The 15508-nt window shown below is 43.0% G+C and overlaps 1 pseudogene; it reads left to right on the forward strand.

Moving 5' to 3' along the window:
• The first annotated feature begins 8728 nt into the window (after positions 1–8728).
• Positions 8729–15284, forward strand: LOC129640097 (neurabin-2-like; annotated as a pseudogene).
• The last annotated feature ends 224 nt before the right edge of the window (positions 15285–15508 follow it).

Consider the following 15508-nt stretch of genomic DNA (forward strand, 5'->3'; position numbering starts at 1 on the left):
TTACAATATAAAATTTACTAGTTTATAAAAAACAGTTGGAATAAATAAAAAATTTAAAGGCTTTTTCCCATTTTTCCTCAGTCTCAGTAGTTAGAGATGGTCTAGATAAGTGTTTCTGAGAACAGAGCCAGAGCCCTGGTCTCAAGGCACAGGGAAAGAAAATCAAGTTCTAAAAAAATGGTGGTAGGTATAAACCAAAAGGTGGCCAGACAAAGCAAAATGGCCGTCAAAAGTCACAACACAGAACACAGAGTTAAAACACACACATAGACCTGGCAGTTCTCATCAGACACTCCCTTAAATACAAGAATGCAGTCTCTCAGAAAACCTCCCATAGAGACACAGAACTTCAGATCCAAGTACTAACAGAGTAAATGAAAATATCTCAAGTCTTCAAAGATTTCAAAGGGAGGAAAGGAAGCCAGGTTGAAAGAAGGGGGAGGAGGTGGGAGAGGAGGGCAAAAAGGGTGGCCTTACACATGTCTCCTGCCACCTGCAGCTACCCAGACATTACAGGATTTTACCCTGGGCCTCCAGAGATGGGAGGAATGGAACTCGGCCCTACCAGAAACCAGACCAGCACAGAACCAGAATTCAAGTTCTCTGCCAAGAGGTGATCAGTCTCCAATCCTCAGCTTAGGCTGAGGCCCTTCGACCAGATTCCTGCGTCCAGGATCAGGGGACTAGAAAAAAGGGAAAGGATAGGAAAGGTTAAGGAGAGGAGAGAGAGAGGGAAAAGGAGAGAGGTCAATAAAGTCTCTTGTTCCTTACTAGTTGGGGCACTCTGGCCAGTTGTCCGTGACAGGAGGAGACCAGGGACAAAAGGGTCCCAGTCACAGCTGCTGGGTCTGATCCATCAGTGGGGAAGCTGGTCCCTGAGTACCCCGAGCGGTCAGGATGTCAGTCGCAGCAAAGAAGAGTCCCCGCCAGAGTCGCCATTTGTTGCAGGAAGGGAGACCCCTTCTAGGGCCCCAAACTGGGGTCTTGTCTAACACTCTGAAATGAATTGTCCAAGGAGACACATGTGCTGACAATGCAAGAGATTTTATTGGGAAAGGGCACCTGGGTGGAGAGCAGTAGGGTAGGGGAACCCAGGAGAACAGTTCTGCCACATAGCTCGAAGTCTCAGGTTTTATGGTAACGGGGTTAGTTTCCGGGTTGTCTTTAGCTAATCATTCTGACTCAGAGTCCTTCTTGGTGGTGCACACCTTGTTCAGCCAAGATGGATGCCAGAGAGAAGGATTCTGGGAGGTGGTCGGACATGTGGTGTCTCCTTTTGACCTTTCCTGAACTCTTCCAGTTGGCAGTGGCTTATTAGTTCCATGTTCCTCACCAGGACCTCCTGTCGTAAAACAACTCATGCAAATGGTTACTATGGTGCCTGGCCAGCGTGGGCAGTTTCAGTCAGTGTGCTTCCCCAAACACTAGCACACACAAGATCTGGAGGCAGCTCAGGATTTTGCTAACATGATCAAGTGGATTCCAGAGGAGGAAGACTGAACTATGAAATAAATATGCTAAGGAAATGTTAGAGAAATGGAATGCTTGGATTTAAGTTTCCATTTCCATGAATGGACTCTGTTTCCTCCAAATTACTTCCTCTGCTTTTTTATTTTCGTCTCTGTCTTTCATATCATTCATATTTTTATTTTCTTAAGTGAATGATGATTCTGGGTTGTCTATTTGTATTTAAGATTTGAGTACTAGAAAGCTGAAAACTCTGTGCATGTAGATGGGACTTGAAGACTAGTTTACACTGTAGAGTGTTCTAATTGCTCCATTTCTTTGGGTAAGTCTGCATGTTTCTTTGGGTAACTCTGCATCTTTTAGTCTTTTCTGTTGAGGTATTCAGATTCCTTGCAAGTCTTCCAAACTTTCCCCTGTAGTAAGTCTAAATGGAAGTAATCTCAGAGCGTAGGATGAGGTGGCTGTTATTACTGAGTATGTAAACTTTCATATAAATTAATTATATTGTTTTAAATATAGTACTCTTCACTTCAACTGTGTCAGGGTTCCCTGGTCCAGAAATTGTATTAGTCTCTCCAGGGAATGAATCACTGATCTTTAGGCCAGGGAAAAGAAAGGTAGTTGACTGGCTGTGCTCTGTGGCATGGGGTCCAGGAATCTAACTGATTTCAGATAAAATTTAGACAACCAACCCTTCATTGTTATCACTATATTTATTCCCACTTTTAGAAGTACTCAGTGTTACCAAATTCCTGACCTTTTCAGGGGTTTCTCAGGGTGAATGGGATTTCAGTTTTCTCCATGCTTGTGATTCAGCTTTCTCATATATGTGAAGTCAGCTTCACTGTTTCCTTCTTCCTCTAGGTTTTAGTAGATTTATGCCTTCATAATAGCCCATTAATGTAATTTTTGTGAGTTTTCTAGGGTATTTAGTCTACACTTTAACTGAAATCCTCAGATACTGTCTAACATTTTTCAATCATTCTACGAATGGCATCTGTTCTCTTCCAAAACATACTAGAATTGGGAATTTGTGGCATAAGTGCAGATAACTTAGGGTTAAGGTGTAGAAGGGGTTATTTAGGCGAGACCAGGTGTGCACATTTCTCTATTGGACAACTCCGTTTCCACAGGCTGAACAGGATGTGCTACATTCACTGGGAACACTTTCAACTCATTAGTATTTTGGCTCATTGTTGACATGTGCACCTCCATATATTTAGTTGTATTCTATATACTCCATGAACTGACTAGCGCATACCCTGCTCAGCATGAGGCAGTTTCTAATATGCCCAGTCAGAAGGTTCATGGGCTTCCCTGGTGGCTCAGTGGTAAAGAATCTGTCCACAATGCATGAGATGCAGCAGACATGGGTTCAATTCCTGGGTTGGGAAGATCCCCTGGAGGAGGGCATGGTAACCCACTCCAGCATTCATGGATGTGAGTCTGAGTGAACTCCGGGAGTCAGTGATGGACAGGGAGGCCTGGTGTGCTGCAATTCATGGGGTCGCAAAGAGTCGGACATGACTGAGCGACTGAACTGAACTGAACTGAACTGATCCATATGTACAAAAAGCAAAGATTCCCCTTTTATTCATTTTTTAAAAAGATTCCCCTTTTAAAACATAATCAGAATACTATCATCACACATACACATGACTCAAAATCAGCAATAAGTAAAGTAATTTTAAAAAGTAAGCTATGAGCTTTTTCTATAGTTCAATATGGCAGAGTAAAAGGACATGCACTCATCTCCTGCAAGAGCACCAAAATTGTAACTAACTGTTGAATAACCATTGACAGGAGGACACTGGAACCCACCAAAAAAAGATACCCCACGCCCAAAGACAAAGAGGAAGCCACAATGAGATGATAGGAGGGGCCCAAACATGATAAAATCAATTCCCATACCTGCTCAGTGGGCCACCCGTGGACTGGAGAACAGTAATACCAAAGAAGTTCTCTCACTGTTGTGAAAGTTCTGAGCCTCACCATCAGGCTTCTCAGCCTGGGCAACTGGCCAAGGAACTGGGAATCCCCAGGGAATCTGACTTTGTAGGCCAGTGGGATTTGATTACAGGACTTCCATAGGATGGGGAAGAGACCACTCTTGGAGGGCACAAACAAAACCTTGTATGCACCAAAACAGCCTGAGACCTCTGGGGCAATATTAAATGCACCAGCATTCATATTATAGGGGTCCCAGAAGGAGAATACAGCGATAAAGGAAACTTCTAATCCAGTTTTGGGAATGTAAAGAAATACTATGTTGTTTAAAAAAAAAAAGAAAAAGAAATTAACAAGTGATAAATTCTTGGGCTTCCCTGGTGGCTCAGTCAGTAAAGAATCCACCTGCAATGTAGGAGACCTGGGTTCAATCCCTGGGTTGGGAAGACCCCCCCCCGGAGGAGGGCATAGCAACCCACTCCAGTATTCTTGCTTTAAGAATCCCCATGGACAGAGGAGCCTGGTGGGCTGCAGTCCCTGGGGTCACAAAGAATCAGACACGACTGAGAAACTAAGCACAGCACAAGCACAGCAGCACAGTATTACTAACTACAGATTTTGTTCAAATTTTACAAAATTTTATGCTAGTGTCCATTATTTGTTTTTATACCTTATTTAAGACTTCACAGTATATTTAATTGCATTGAGCACCTTCAGCTACATGCAATATATTCTGGTTAATTCTCTTTTCATTTTCATTCTATTACAAGTATTTTTAAATTTTCCTTGTTACAGCTTCTTAGATACACCCATAATCTAAAAGTGGGCATTTAATTTACAAATACATAAGATTTGGTTTAAAATATCCTTAACATTAATTTCTCATTTTGATATTAACTTCTCATTTAAGTGCTTTCTTCTCTGTAATCACCCTCTGTGTTTTTTTCAGTCTAACTTTACTGAGGCTTTTGACAGCTAAGTCAAATATCTTTCTTGGTAAATGTCACATTGTACTTGAAAATATGTGGGTAATTTTCAAATATATTTTGATATTGATTTCTAACATAATTCCACAGTGATAAGAGAACAGACTCTATAATTTCAACACCTTTAGACCATGAAACTTTTGCACCTTAGTTTATGTCCCTGGATATGTTCCAGTGTCTCCTGGTTTATAGTCTATGGGAACTTGAATAGAACTTGTATCCTACTGTTGTGTGAAAATTCTATGTCTTACTCATATTGAATTAGTTCACAGAGCTTTTGGGGTCTACTATATCCCTCTACTTCTCTGTATATTCATTCTATTATTTTTTGAGAGTTTGATATTGAAACTCCAACTAAAAATCTTAATTTATCAACTTAAAAAAATAATTGTAATATATAGTGGACCTGTGTCTTCCCTGGTGGCTCAGATGGTAAAGAATCTGCCTGCAATGTGGAAGACCCGGGTTCAGTCCCTAAGTTGGGAAGATTCCCTGGAAAAGGGAATGGCAATGCACTCCAGTATGCTTCCCTGTAGAATTCCATGGACAGTGGAGCCTGATGGACTATAGTCCATGTGGTTGCAAAGAGTCAGACACGACTGAGTGACTAACACACACCCCACACACATACACACAGTGGAACTATATGTAACTGTGTTCTGGATTTTCCAAGTCTCCTGTAAATGCGTTATCACACTTTCATAATTCAAAAAATAGTTTCTTTTTTTTTTTTTTTAAGGTAAGCTATGAGCTAGAAGTAAAGTTTACTCCATCCATGAATAGAATTTAGAAAAGTACAAATAGTATGATACGGTCCTTACCTTTTCAGGAACATTCAAGAATTATTTCAGTTCAGTTCAGTTCCTCAGTTGTGTCCGACTGTTTGCGACCTCATGAATCACAGCACGCCAGGCTTCCCTGTCCATCACCAACTCCCGGAGTTCACTCAGACTCATGTCCACTGAGTCGGTGATGCCATCCAGCCATCTCATCCGCTGTCTTCCCCTTCTCCTCCTGCCCCTAATCCCTCCCAGCATCAGGGTCTTTTCTAATGAGTCAACTCTTCACATGAGGTGGCCAAAGTATTGGAGTTTCAGCTTCAGCATCAGTCCTTCCAATAAACACCCAGGACTGATCTCCTTTAGGATGGACTGGTTGGATCTCTTTGCAGTCCAAGGGACTCTCAAGAGTCTTCTCCAACACCACAGTTCAAAAGCATCAATTCTTCAGCGCTCAGCTTTCTTCACAGTCCAACTCTCACATCCATACATGACCACTGGAAAAACCATAGCCTTGACTAGATGGACCTTTGTTGACAAAGTAATGTCTCTGCTTTTTAATATGCTATCTAGGTTGGTCATAACTTTCCTTACAAGGAGTAAGCGTCTTTTAATTTCATGGCTGCAATCACCATCCACAGTGATTTTGGAGCTCAAAAAAATAAAGTCTGATACTGTTTCCACTGTTTCCCTATCTATTTGGCATGAAGTGATGGGACCGGATGCCATGATCTTAGTTTTATGAATGTTGAGCTTTAAGCCAACTTTTTCACTCTCCTCTTTCACTTTTATCAAGAGGCTCTTTAGTTCTTCTTCACTTTCTGCCATAAGGGGTGGTGTCATCTGCATATCTGAGGTTATTGATATTTCCCCTGGCAAACTTGATTCCAGCTTGTGCTTCATCCAGCCCAGGGTTTCTCATGATGTACTCTGCATATAAGTTAAATAGGCAGGGTGACAATATACACCCTGTTACTATACCTGTTACTACTCAGGACAGGTTTAATTATTGTATTGTAACAAATAGTTAAACCCCAAATTAAAGTATCTTAGTATAACAAAAGTTTATTTCTTGCTCATCCTCTACAAAAGGAAATGCTCACCAGAGGATTTTGTTCACTGTAAAAATAGAAAGCCTGGAGATAAATCCACATACCTATGGACACCTTATCTTTGACAAAGGAGGCAATAATATACAATGGAGAAAAGACAATCTCTTTAACAAGTGGTGCTGGGAAAATTGGTCAACCACTTGTAAAAGAATAAAAGTAGAACACTTTCTAACACCATACACAAAAACAAACTCAAAATGGATTAAAGATCTAAATGTAAGAGCAGAACTATAAAACTCCTAGAGGAAAACATAGGCAAAACACTCTCTGACATAAATCACAGCAGGATCCTCTATGACCCACCTCCCAGAGTAATGGAAATAAAAGCAAAAATAAACAAATGGGACCTAATTAAACTTAAAAGCTTTTGCACAACGAAGGAAACTATAAACAAGGTGAAAAGACAGCCTTCAGAATGGGAGAAAATAATAGCAAATGAAGCAACTGACAAATAATTAATCTCAAAAGTATACAAGCAGCTCCTGCAGCTGAATTCCAGAAAAATAAACGACTCAATAAAAAATGGGCCAAAGAACTAAACAGACATTTCTCCAAAGAAGACATACAGATGGCTAATAAACACAGGAAAAGATGCTCAACATCACTCATTATCAGAGAAATCCAAATCAAAACCACAGTGAGGTACCATCTCACGCCAGTCAGAATGGCTGCTATCCAAAAGTCAACAAGCAATAAATGCTGGAGAGGGTGTGAAGAAAAGGGAACCCTCTTACACTATTGGTGGGAATGCAAACTAGTACAGCCCCTATGGAGAACAGTGTGGAGATTCCTTAAGAAACTGGAAATAGAACTGCCATATGACCCAGCAATCCCACTGCTTGGCATACACACCGAGGAAACCAGAATTGAAAGAGAAACGTGTACCCGGATGTTCATTGCAGCACTGTTTATAATAGCCAGGACATGGAAGCAGCCTAGATGTCCATCAGCAGATGAATGGATAAGAAAGCTGTGGTACATATACATAATGGAGTATTACTCAGCCATTAAAAAGAATACATTTGAATCAGTTCTAATGAGGTGGATGAAACTGGAGCCTATTATACAGAGTGAAGTAAGCCATAAAGAAAAACACGAATACAGTATATTAACGCATATATATGGAATTTAGAAAGATGGTAATGATAACTCTGTATGCAAGACAGCAAAAGAGACACAGGTGTATAGAACAGTCTTTTGGACTCTGTGGGAGAGGGAGGGGGGATGATTTGGGAGAATGGCATTAAAACATGTATAATATCATATAAGAAATGAATCGCCAGTCCAGGTTCGATGCAGGATACAGGAAGCTTGGGGCTGGTGCACTGGGATGACCCAGAGGGATGGTATGGGGAGGGAGGTGGGAGGGGGGTTCGGGATGGGGAACACGTGTACACCCGTGGTGGATGCATGTTGATGTATGGCAAATCCAATACAATACTGTAACATAAAAAAATAATAATAATAATTTAAAAAAAAAGAAACTGGAATAATTTTTGCCTAGTCTAAACTAATCATGGTAACTTCATTTCCTTGGTCAGTGATTGGTTTAGGAAAGTGCTTTCTGGGTACAATTTCTCTGAGCTTTCCAAGATTGAGGAGAAAAACCTTTTTCTATTTTGGGATATTGCCATCTACATGCTATGCGAATGTTGGTAACAGTTATTACGGGGTCATGATGAAAGTCAGTTTTAGAAGACAAATCAACAGAGTGAGAATAACATAGCGGAAATACAGAAAGGATTTGGGTCTTTCATAATGTCATAAATCACTCAGTTGACCAGTGCTGAAACCATCCTATCTCTGAAGACTTTGGTATATGAGATACTAAATTTCCTCATCACGTAGGGCATCTGAGTTGGTCTTCTCCTATTTTCAGCTGAAAGTATCTTAATTGATACAAAGTGGAGTAGAAATTAATCTATTTCATGCTATAATTTGTTGCTGGTGATGGTGGTGGTAGTCACTGGTTGTGACTAAGATAATGAAAAGGCTGGGGACACTCAAAAAAATTTGAGCCTTTGAATATTTTGGGGAGAAGGAGGGAAGAATGTGTGGTATGGAGTTAGATGAACAATCAGGAGGGTAACACTTTATTTTATTTGAAATGTCTAGGATTATCAATTACATAAAAGAATTCCCTGGGAAGTTGCTGAAGACAGAGGCCTATGAAAGCTGATCTATAAAGTCATATAATACCATTAAATTAAAAATCCTCATTCCTTGAGGGGATATTCAAGATCTTAGTTGGAGTAAGCAAATTCAGTTGAGGGTTACTCTTTAGTTTCACAAGATACCTTAAAAATTTCCAAAATTTGTCTTGGACATAAGAATAAATATTGTTGATATTATCCACACTATTACTGAGGGCATTCATTGTCATAGTTGTGATGATTCTCAGTTGAGTACTAATCTAGTACCAGGGAAAGATGCCTGCATGGATTTACTTATAAGAATGCTCTATAGTGACAAGTATAACAGGTAGAAAAATTGTTTGAATGGCTTGAACTTTTAGGGGCAAACCTAACCTGCAGGGCCCAGTACAAAAGGAAAGTGGGAGACTCATAGTTCAAATATTATTAAGAATTTCAGGTATTACCAAGGAAACCAGAATTGAAAGAGACACATGTAACTCCAATGTTCATTGCAGCACTATTTACAAGAGCTAGGACATGGAAGCAACCTAGATGTCCATCAGCAGACAAATGGATAAGGAAGTAGTGGTACATATACAGGATGGAATATTATTCAGCTATAAAAAAGAACACATTTGAGTCTGTTCTAATGAGGTGGATGAAACTGGAGCCTATACAGAGTGAAATAAGAAAAAGAAACACCAATACAATATATTAACGCATATATATGGAATTTAGAAAGACAGTAATGATGATCCTATATGCAAGGCAGCAAAAGAGACACAGATGTAAAGAACAGACTTTTGGACTATGTGGGAGAAGGCAAAGGTGATATGATTTGAGAGAATAGCATTGAAACACGTATATTACCATATGTAAAATAGATGACCAGTGCAAGTTTTATGCATGAAGCAGGGCACCCAAAGCCAGTGCTCTGGGACAACGCAGAGGGATGGGGTGGGAAGGAAGGGGGGAGGCAGGCTCAGGATGGGGGGACACATGTGTACCAGTGGCTGATTCATGTTGATGTATGGCAAAAATCACCACAATATTGCAAAGTAATTATCCTCCAATTAAAATAAATTAAATAATTAAAGAAAAAAGATTTTCAGATGTTAGTGAAAATGGAAAAGTAGGAGGCTTCAAGCACCTATCACTTCTTGGAAACACCAAAATAAAAAACTAAGCAAAGTTGTCTGAATCAACTTCGTCAGAACTCTGGAAAGTAGTCAAAGGATTGCAGCAACCAAGTGAATGACGAATCGGGAAAAAGTCATTTTAACATGGTAGAAGAACTTTTTAGTTTTAACTTAGCCTTGCTCCAAACTCCTCCCAGGTGCAGTGACTGTCTTGATGACAGCCTGTGTTCCTCTTGTGGGTATCTGGTTCTGGAAGGAACAGAGCAGGCATTGCCTTTATTTTCTTAACTCAGAACAATCTCAGTTTGGAAAAGTAGCCAAATAGAGGTCATTCCTGGAAAATATTGAAAGATAAGTGAACAAATTGTTGTTATCTGTGGCAAAAGAGTACAATTCCATCAGAAAATATGCATGCTAAAAGTCTGGGAGGAAAAGCTGGGGGAGGGAACAACTTTGGGAACTCGGGCCTGCAAAAGCATCCACTTAATAAGAGGAGGTGAAAAGCCATGCCCATGCCCTTCTGCTTCTATTGTCATTACCATTTCTGAATACACAGAAGAACTTTAAAAAGGAAAAAAAAAAAGTCTTAATACCTGGATAACCATGATGGTATGATCACCTCACCTAAAGCCAGACATCCTGGAGTGTGAAGTCAAGTGGGTCTTAGGAAGTATCACTACAAACAAAGCTATTGGAGGTGATAGAATTCCAGTTGAGCTATTTCAAATCCTAAAAGATGATGCTGTGAAAGTGCTGCCCTTAGTATGCGAGCAAATTTGGAAAACTCAGCAGTGGCCACAGGACTGGAAAAGGTCAGTTTTCATTCTAATCCCAAAGAAAGGCAATGCCAAAGAATGTTCAAACTACTGCGCAATTGTGCTCATTTCACATGCTAGTAAGGTAATTTTGAAAATCCTTCAAGCTAGGCTTCAACAGTCGGAGAAGGCAATGGCACCCCACTCCAGTACTCTTGCCTGGAAAATCCAATGGAAGGAGGAGCCTGGTAGGCTGCAGTCCATGGAGTCACGAAGAGTGACTGAGCGACTTCCCTTTCACTTTTCACTTTCATGCATTGGAGAAGGAAATGGCAGCCCACTCCAGGGTTCTTGCCTGAAGAATCTCAGGGACGGAGAAGCCTGGTGGACTGCCGTCTATGGGGGTCACACAGAGTCGGACACGACTGAAGCAACTTAGCAGTAGCAGCAGCAGGCTTCAATGGTATGTGAACCGAGAACTTCCAGATGCACAAGCTGGATTGAGAAAAGGCACAGGAACTAGAGATCAAATTGCCAACATCCATCGGATCATAGAAAAAGCAAGCAAATTCCAGAAAAACATCTGCTTCATTGATAAGGCTAAGTCTTTGACTGTGTGAATCACAATCTGTAGAAATTTTTTCAAGAGATGGGAATATCAGACCACCTTACCTGCCCCCCCGAGAAACCTGTATGCAGGTCAAGAATCATCAGTTAGAACCGGACATGAAACAACAGACTGGTTCAAACGTGGGAAAGGAGTACGTCAAGGCTGTATATTGTCACTCTGCTTATTCAACTTATATGCAGAGTACATCATGCAAATGCCAGGCTGGATGGATGAAGCTCAAGCTGGAATCAAGATTGCTGGGAGTAATATTGATAACTTCAAATATGCAGATGACACCACCCTTATGGCAGAAAGCAAAGAGGAACTAAAGAGCCTCTTGATGAAAGTGAAAGAGGAGAATGAAAAAGCTGGCTTAAAACTCAACATTCAAAAACTAAGATCATAGCACCCCTTCATCCCTTCACTTCATGGCACATAGAATGGGGGAGACATAGAAACAATGACAGACTTTATCTGCTTGGGCTCCAAAATCACTGTGGACAGTGACTGCAGCCACAAAATTAAAAGACTCTTGCTCCTTGGAAGAAAACCTATAACAGACCTAGACAGCATATTAAAAAGCAGAGACATCACTGCCAACAGAGGTCTGACTAGTAAAAGCTATTGTTTTTCCAGTAGCCATGTACAGATGTGAGGGTTGGATCATAAAGAAGGCTGAGTGAAGAAGAACTGACACTTTTGAACTGTGGTGTTGGAGAAGACTTGAGAGTCCTTTGGACTGCAAGGAAATCAAACCAGTCAATCCTAAGGGAAATCAACCCTGAATATTCATTAGAAGGACTGATGCTGAAGCTGAAGCTACAATACTTTGGCCATCTGATGCAGACAGCTCACATACTGGAAAAGAGCCCGATGCTGGGAAAGATGGAGGGCAGGAGGAGAAGGGGGCAACAGAGGATCAGATGGTTGAATGGCATCACCAACTCAATGGACATGAGTTTGAGCAAACTCACGGAGATAGTGAAGGACAGGGAAGCCTAGCGTGCTGCAGTCCATGGGGTCACAAAGAGTCGGACACAACTTAGCAACTGAACAACAACAACCCATGCCCAGGGCTGGTCATATCTCAGAAAACACCTGAGAAAGCCCTGAATGTTTACTTCCCACTGATATTTAGGCTCATAGCAAGGGGGAAGTAAAGACTAAACCAGAGTTGTAAATGGACTGGCTAAGAATTAAAGGCTATAGTTTTTCCAGTGGTCATGTATGGATATGAGAGTTGGACTGTGAAGAAAGCTGAGTGCCGAAGAATTGATGCTTTTGAACTGTGGTGTTGGAGAAGACTCTTGAGAGTCCCTTGGACTGCAAGGAGATCCAACCAGCCCATTCTGAAGGAGATCAGCCCTGGGATTTCTTTGGAAGGAATGATGCTAAAGCTGAAACTCCAGTACTTTGGCCACCTCATGTGAAGGGTTGACTCATTGGAAAAGACTCTGATGCTGGGAGGGATTAGGGGCAGGAGGAGAAGGGGACGACAGAGGATGAGATGGCTGGATGGCATCACCGACTCGATGGACATGAGTTTGAGTGAACTCCCGGAGTTGGTGATGGACAGGGAGGTCTGGCATGTTGCAATTCACGGCGTCGCAAAGAGTCAGACACGACTGAGCGACTGAACTGAAGAATTAAAGGAGTGTCCTGACACAGAACTAATCTATAAAGACCAGGGTAGATTTTTCCTTTTCTTCTTTTACTGTACTTCTTTCAACTCTGAGAGTTTAAGGACATCTCTGTTAAATCACTAGCTGATCACAGGCTAACAGGACAGAGACGTCAGAGGCCACATTCAACAAAGCATATACAGGAAGCAGGAAATAAATCCTGAGGAAGGAAATACTTTCATTTCTAGAGTCACCACATTATAATATTCAAAATGTCTGGTATTCAACAACAAAAATGACAAGTTATGGAAAGAAACATTGAAGTAGGTCACATTTATGGAAGTGAAAGTCTTAGATGCTCAGTTGTGTCTGACCCTTTGCAACCCCATGGACTGTAGCCTGCCAGGCTCTTCTGTCCATGGAATTCTCCAGGCAAGAATACTGGAGTGGGTAGCCATTTCCTTCTCCAGGGGATCTTCCAGACCCAGAGATCGAACCTGGGCTTCCTGCATTGCAGGCAGTTTCTTTACCATCTGAGCCACCAGGGAAGCCTGCATTCATAGGGAGAAAAGTCACATTCATAGGGACAAAAAAAAAAAAAAAAGGAAATTAATAGCACTGAGAAAGCACATGCACTGGACTTACTAGACAAAGATTTTTAAGTTAATTGTTTTATATGTGCTCAAAGAGCTAGAGGAAACCATAAACAAAGAACTAGAGAAACCCAGGAGAATGATGTATCACCAAATAGAGAATATCAAAATTATAAAAATAAGCCAAATAGAGACCTTGAGCCTGACTCAAGGACTGGCCTCCATTGTGGCTCCAGGCTGCCCAGGGCAGGGGCCAAGGGGGCTCCCCAGGTCAACTTGAAGCTGGTCAGCAGGTGGTCCCTGGTGTTTCAGCCTCCTCTGCTACTGCCCGTCCCATTGGGGAATGTCCCAGCCCAGGAGTGTGTCCCTGGAGGACAGCAGCCCCTGCAGCACTGAGTGGCCCCTGCCTGGTGCCTCTCAAGCCCCAGGAGGGGCTTCATTAAGCCTGTGGAGGTGGAGGACAGCAGGGAGTTGGAGGCCGGTCAAGTGGCACCCGCGGAAATGATCCAGGAGGAGGTTACAGCCCATGCAGCCCTAGAGAATGGCTGTGCCTTGGAAACTACTGCCAACCCCTGCCAGAGGGGCAGAAGGCCCAGGCAACCCCCAAGGAGGAGGTGGCGACCCTGGTGGTTTCTGAGAGAGGGGTAGGTGATGGCTGAACCAGGACATGATCCCCAAAGAGGTACGAGTCCTAGAAGGAGGACTTGGTGGATGTGAGTGCCTACAGTGGGACTGGGGAGGACTCCCGGGGGCAATAACCTGGAGGAGGACAATGAAGAAGACAAGGAAGAAGTGAAGCCCCTCTATGAGCCAAATCAAGGTGCATGGAGATCCTGGGACTCTCAGAGGGAAAAGACCCAGCCCTGAGCCAGAAGACCCATTTCAGCATGGAGCCCATTCAACTGTTCAACACCTACTCCAATGAGGATGACCATCATTGCAACAAGGACGTGGATCCCATGGTGAGTACATCTGGAGAAGCAGGTGGAGAGGTTGGAGCTGTATCCTGTGGAATGGGAGGATGCCGAGGGCCTGGGCATCAGCATTGTTGGCATGGGGCATGGACAGATATGGGCCTGGAGAAGGTGGGCATGTACATCAAGACCATGACTGATGGCAGCGTGGTCCATCAGGACAGCAGGATCCAGGTGAACGATCTCTTGATGGAGATGGATGGAATGAATCTGGTGGGAGTGACCCAGAGCTTTGTAGCCGCCATGCTCTGGAACACCAAGGTCTGCGTGCAGTTTATGATTGGCCAGGAGTAGCTAGGTGAGGTGGCCCAGCTAACTTAGCAGACCCTGGAAACAGGTGCAACGGCAGCAGAAAATGATGGAGCAGAGATATGCTCAGCATGGGGAGGGGAAGGATAACAAGGAGATGGGAGAGTGTGCCACTGATGAGGTTGAGGAGCTGAGCCCCATGTTCCCAGGTGGCAACATGACCATTAAGGTGTTCAGCTGGCAGAGAACCAGGATGCCTTGTCCCCTGTGGACATGGAGTCTGAGAAGCTGTACACAAGTTCAAGGAGCTCCAGATCTAGCATGCTGTGACTGAGATACAGATCCAGCGCTGAAAAGAAAACTGCAGAGCCTGGAGCAGGAGAAGGGGCACTGGTGAGTGAAGAAGGCCCAGCTGGAACAGAGTGTGAAGGAGAAAAAGGATCACATGGAAAAGTTGGAGGGCTATGGGGGCGAGGCCCAGGGCCCATGCAAGGCTGTGAGTGAGCACCTGCAGGAGGCCTAGGCCCAAGTACAGCAAGGCTGAGTGCCTCATCAAGGACTACCAGCAGGAGACCAATTTCCTGAAAAAGAAGACAGCATAGCACTGGGTTCTGGAGGAGTCAGAGATGCTAAGGAAGGAGGAGATGGACAAGCTCCTGGACAAAGTAGGCCCAGGGGTGCCCTAGGGGCAAGAGGCAGCAGCAAGTCAGCCCCTCTCTAGCACCCATCCTGTGGATTCTGGAGGGAGAAAGAGAAGTCATGCTGCTGTCTGGGAGCTCAAGGTCATGTCCCCTCCAGGGGGGTAGGAGGGGCAGGGCCCATGCCCATGCTTAAGCCTGACTCCTTCTTTCCCTTATTTTTCAGATCTTGGAACTGGAAGGAAACTTGCAAACTGAATAATTCCAATTCTACTTAACAGGAATCATCCCTTCACTGGACAATAATTAATCCCCTCCAATTGTCCTCCCTCCCCTGTCATCAATACTTCACCCTGCCCTCTACCAGCCTAGAGACAGATTTCCTGCCCTACCAGGGCCACACCTTGGAAGCCTTGTATTGACATCCCAGAGATTCAGCCTCACCCCACTCACACACACAGTATTCCAATGTTTTGACTGGAGGACAAAATTTTACTGTTTT

The sequence above is a fragment of the Bubalus kerabau genome, chromosome X (genome assembly GCF_029407905.1).
Source record: "Bubalus kerabau isolate K-KA32 ecotype Philippines breed swamp buffalo chromosome X, PCC_UOA_SB_1v2, whole genome shotgun sequence".
NCBI classification, from domain to species: domain Eukaryota; kingdom Metazoa; phylum Chordata; class Mammalia; order Artiodactyla; family Bovidae; genus Bubalus; species Bubalus kerabau.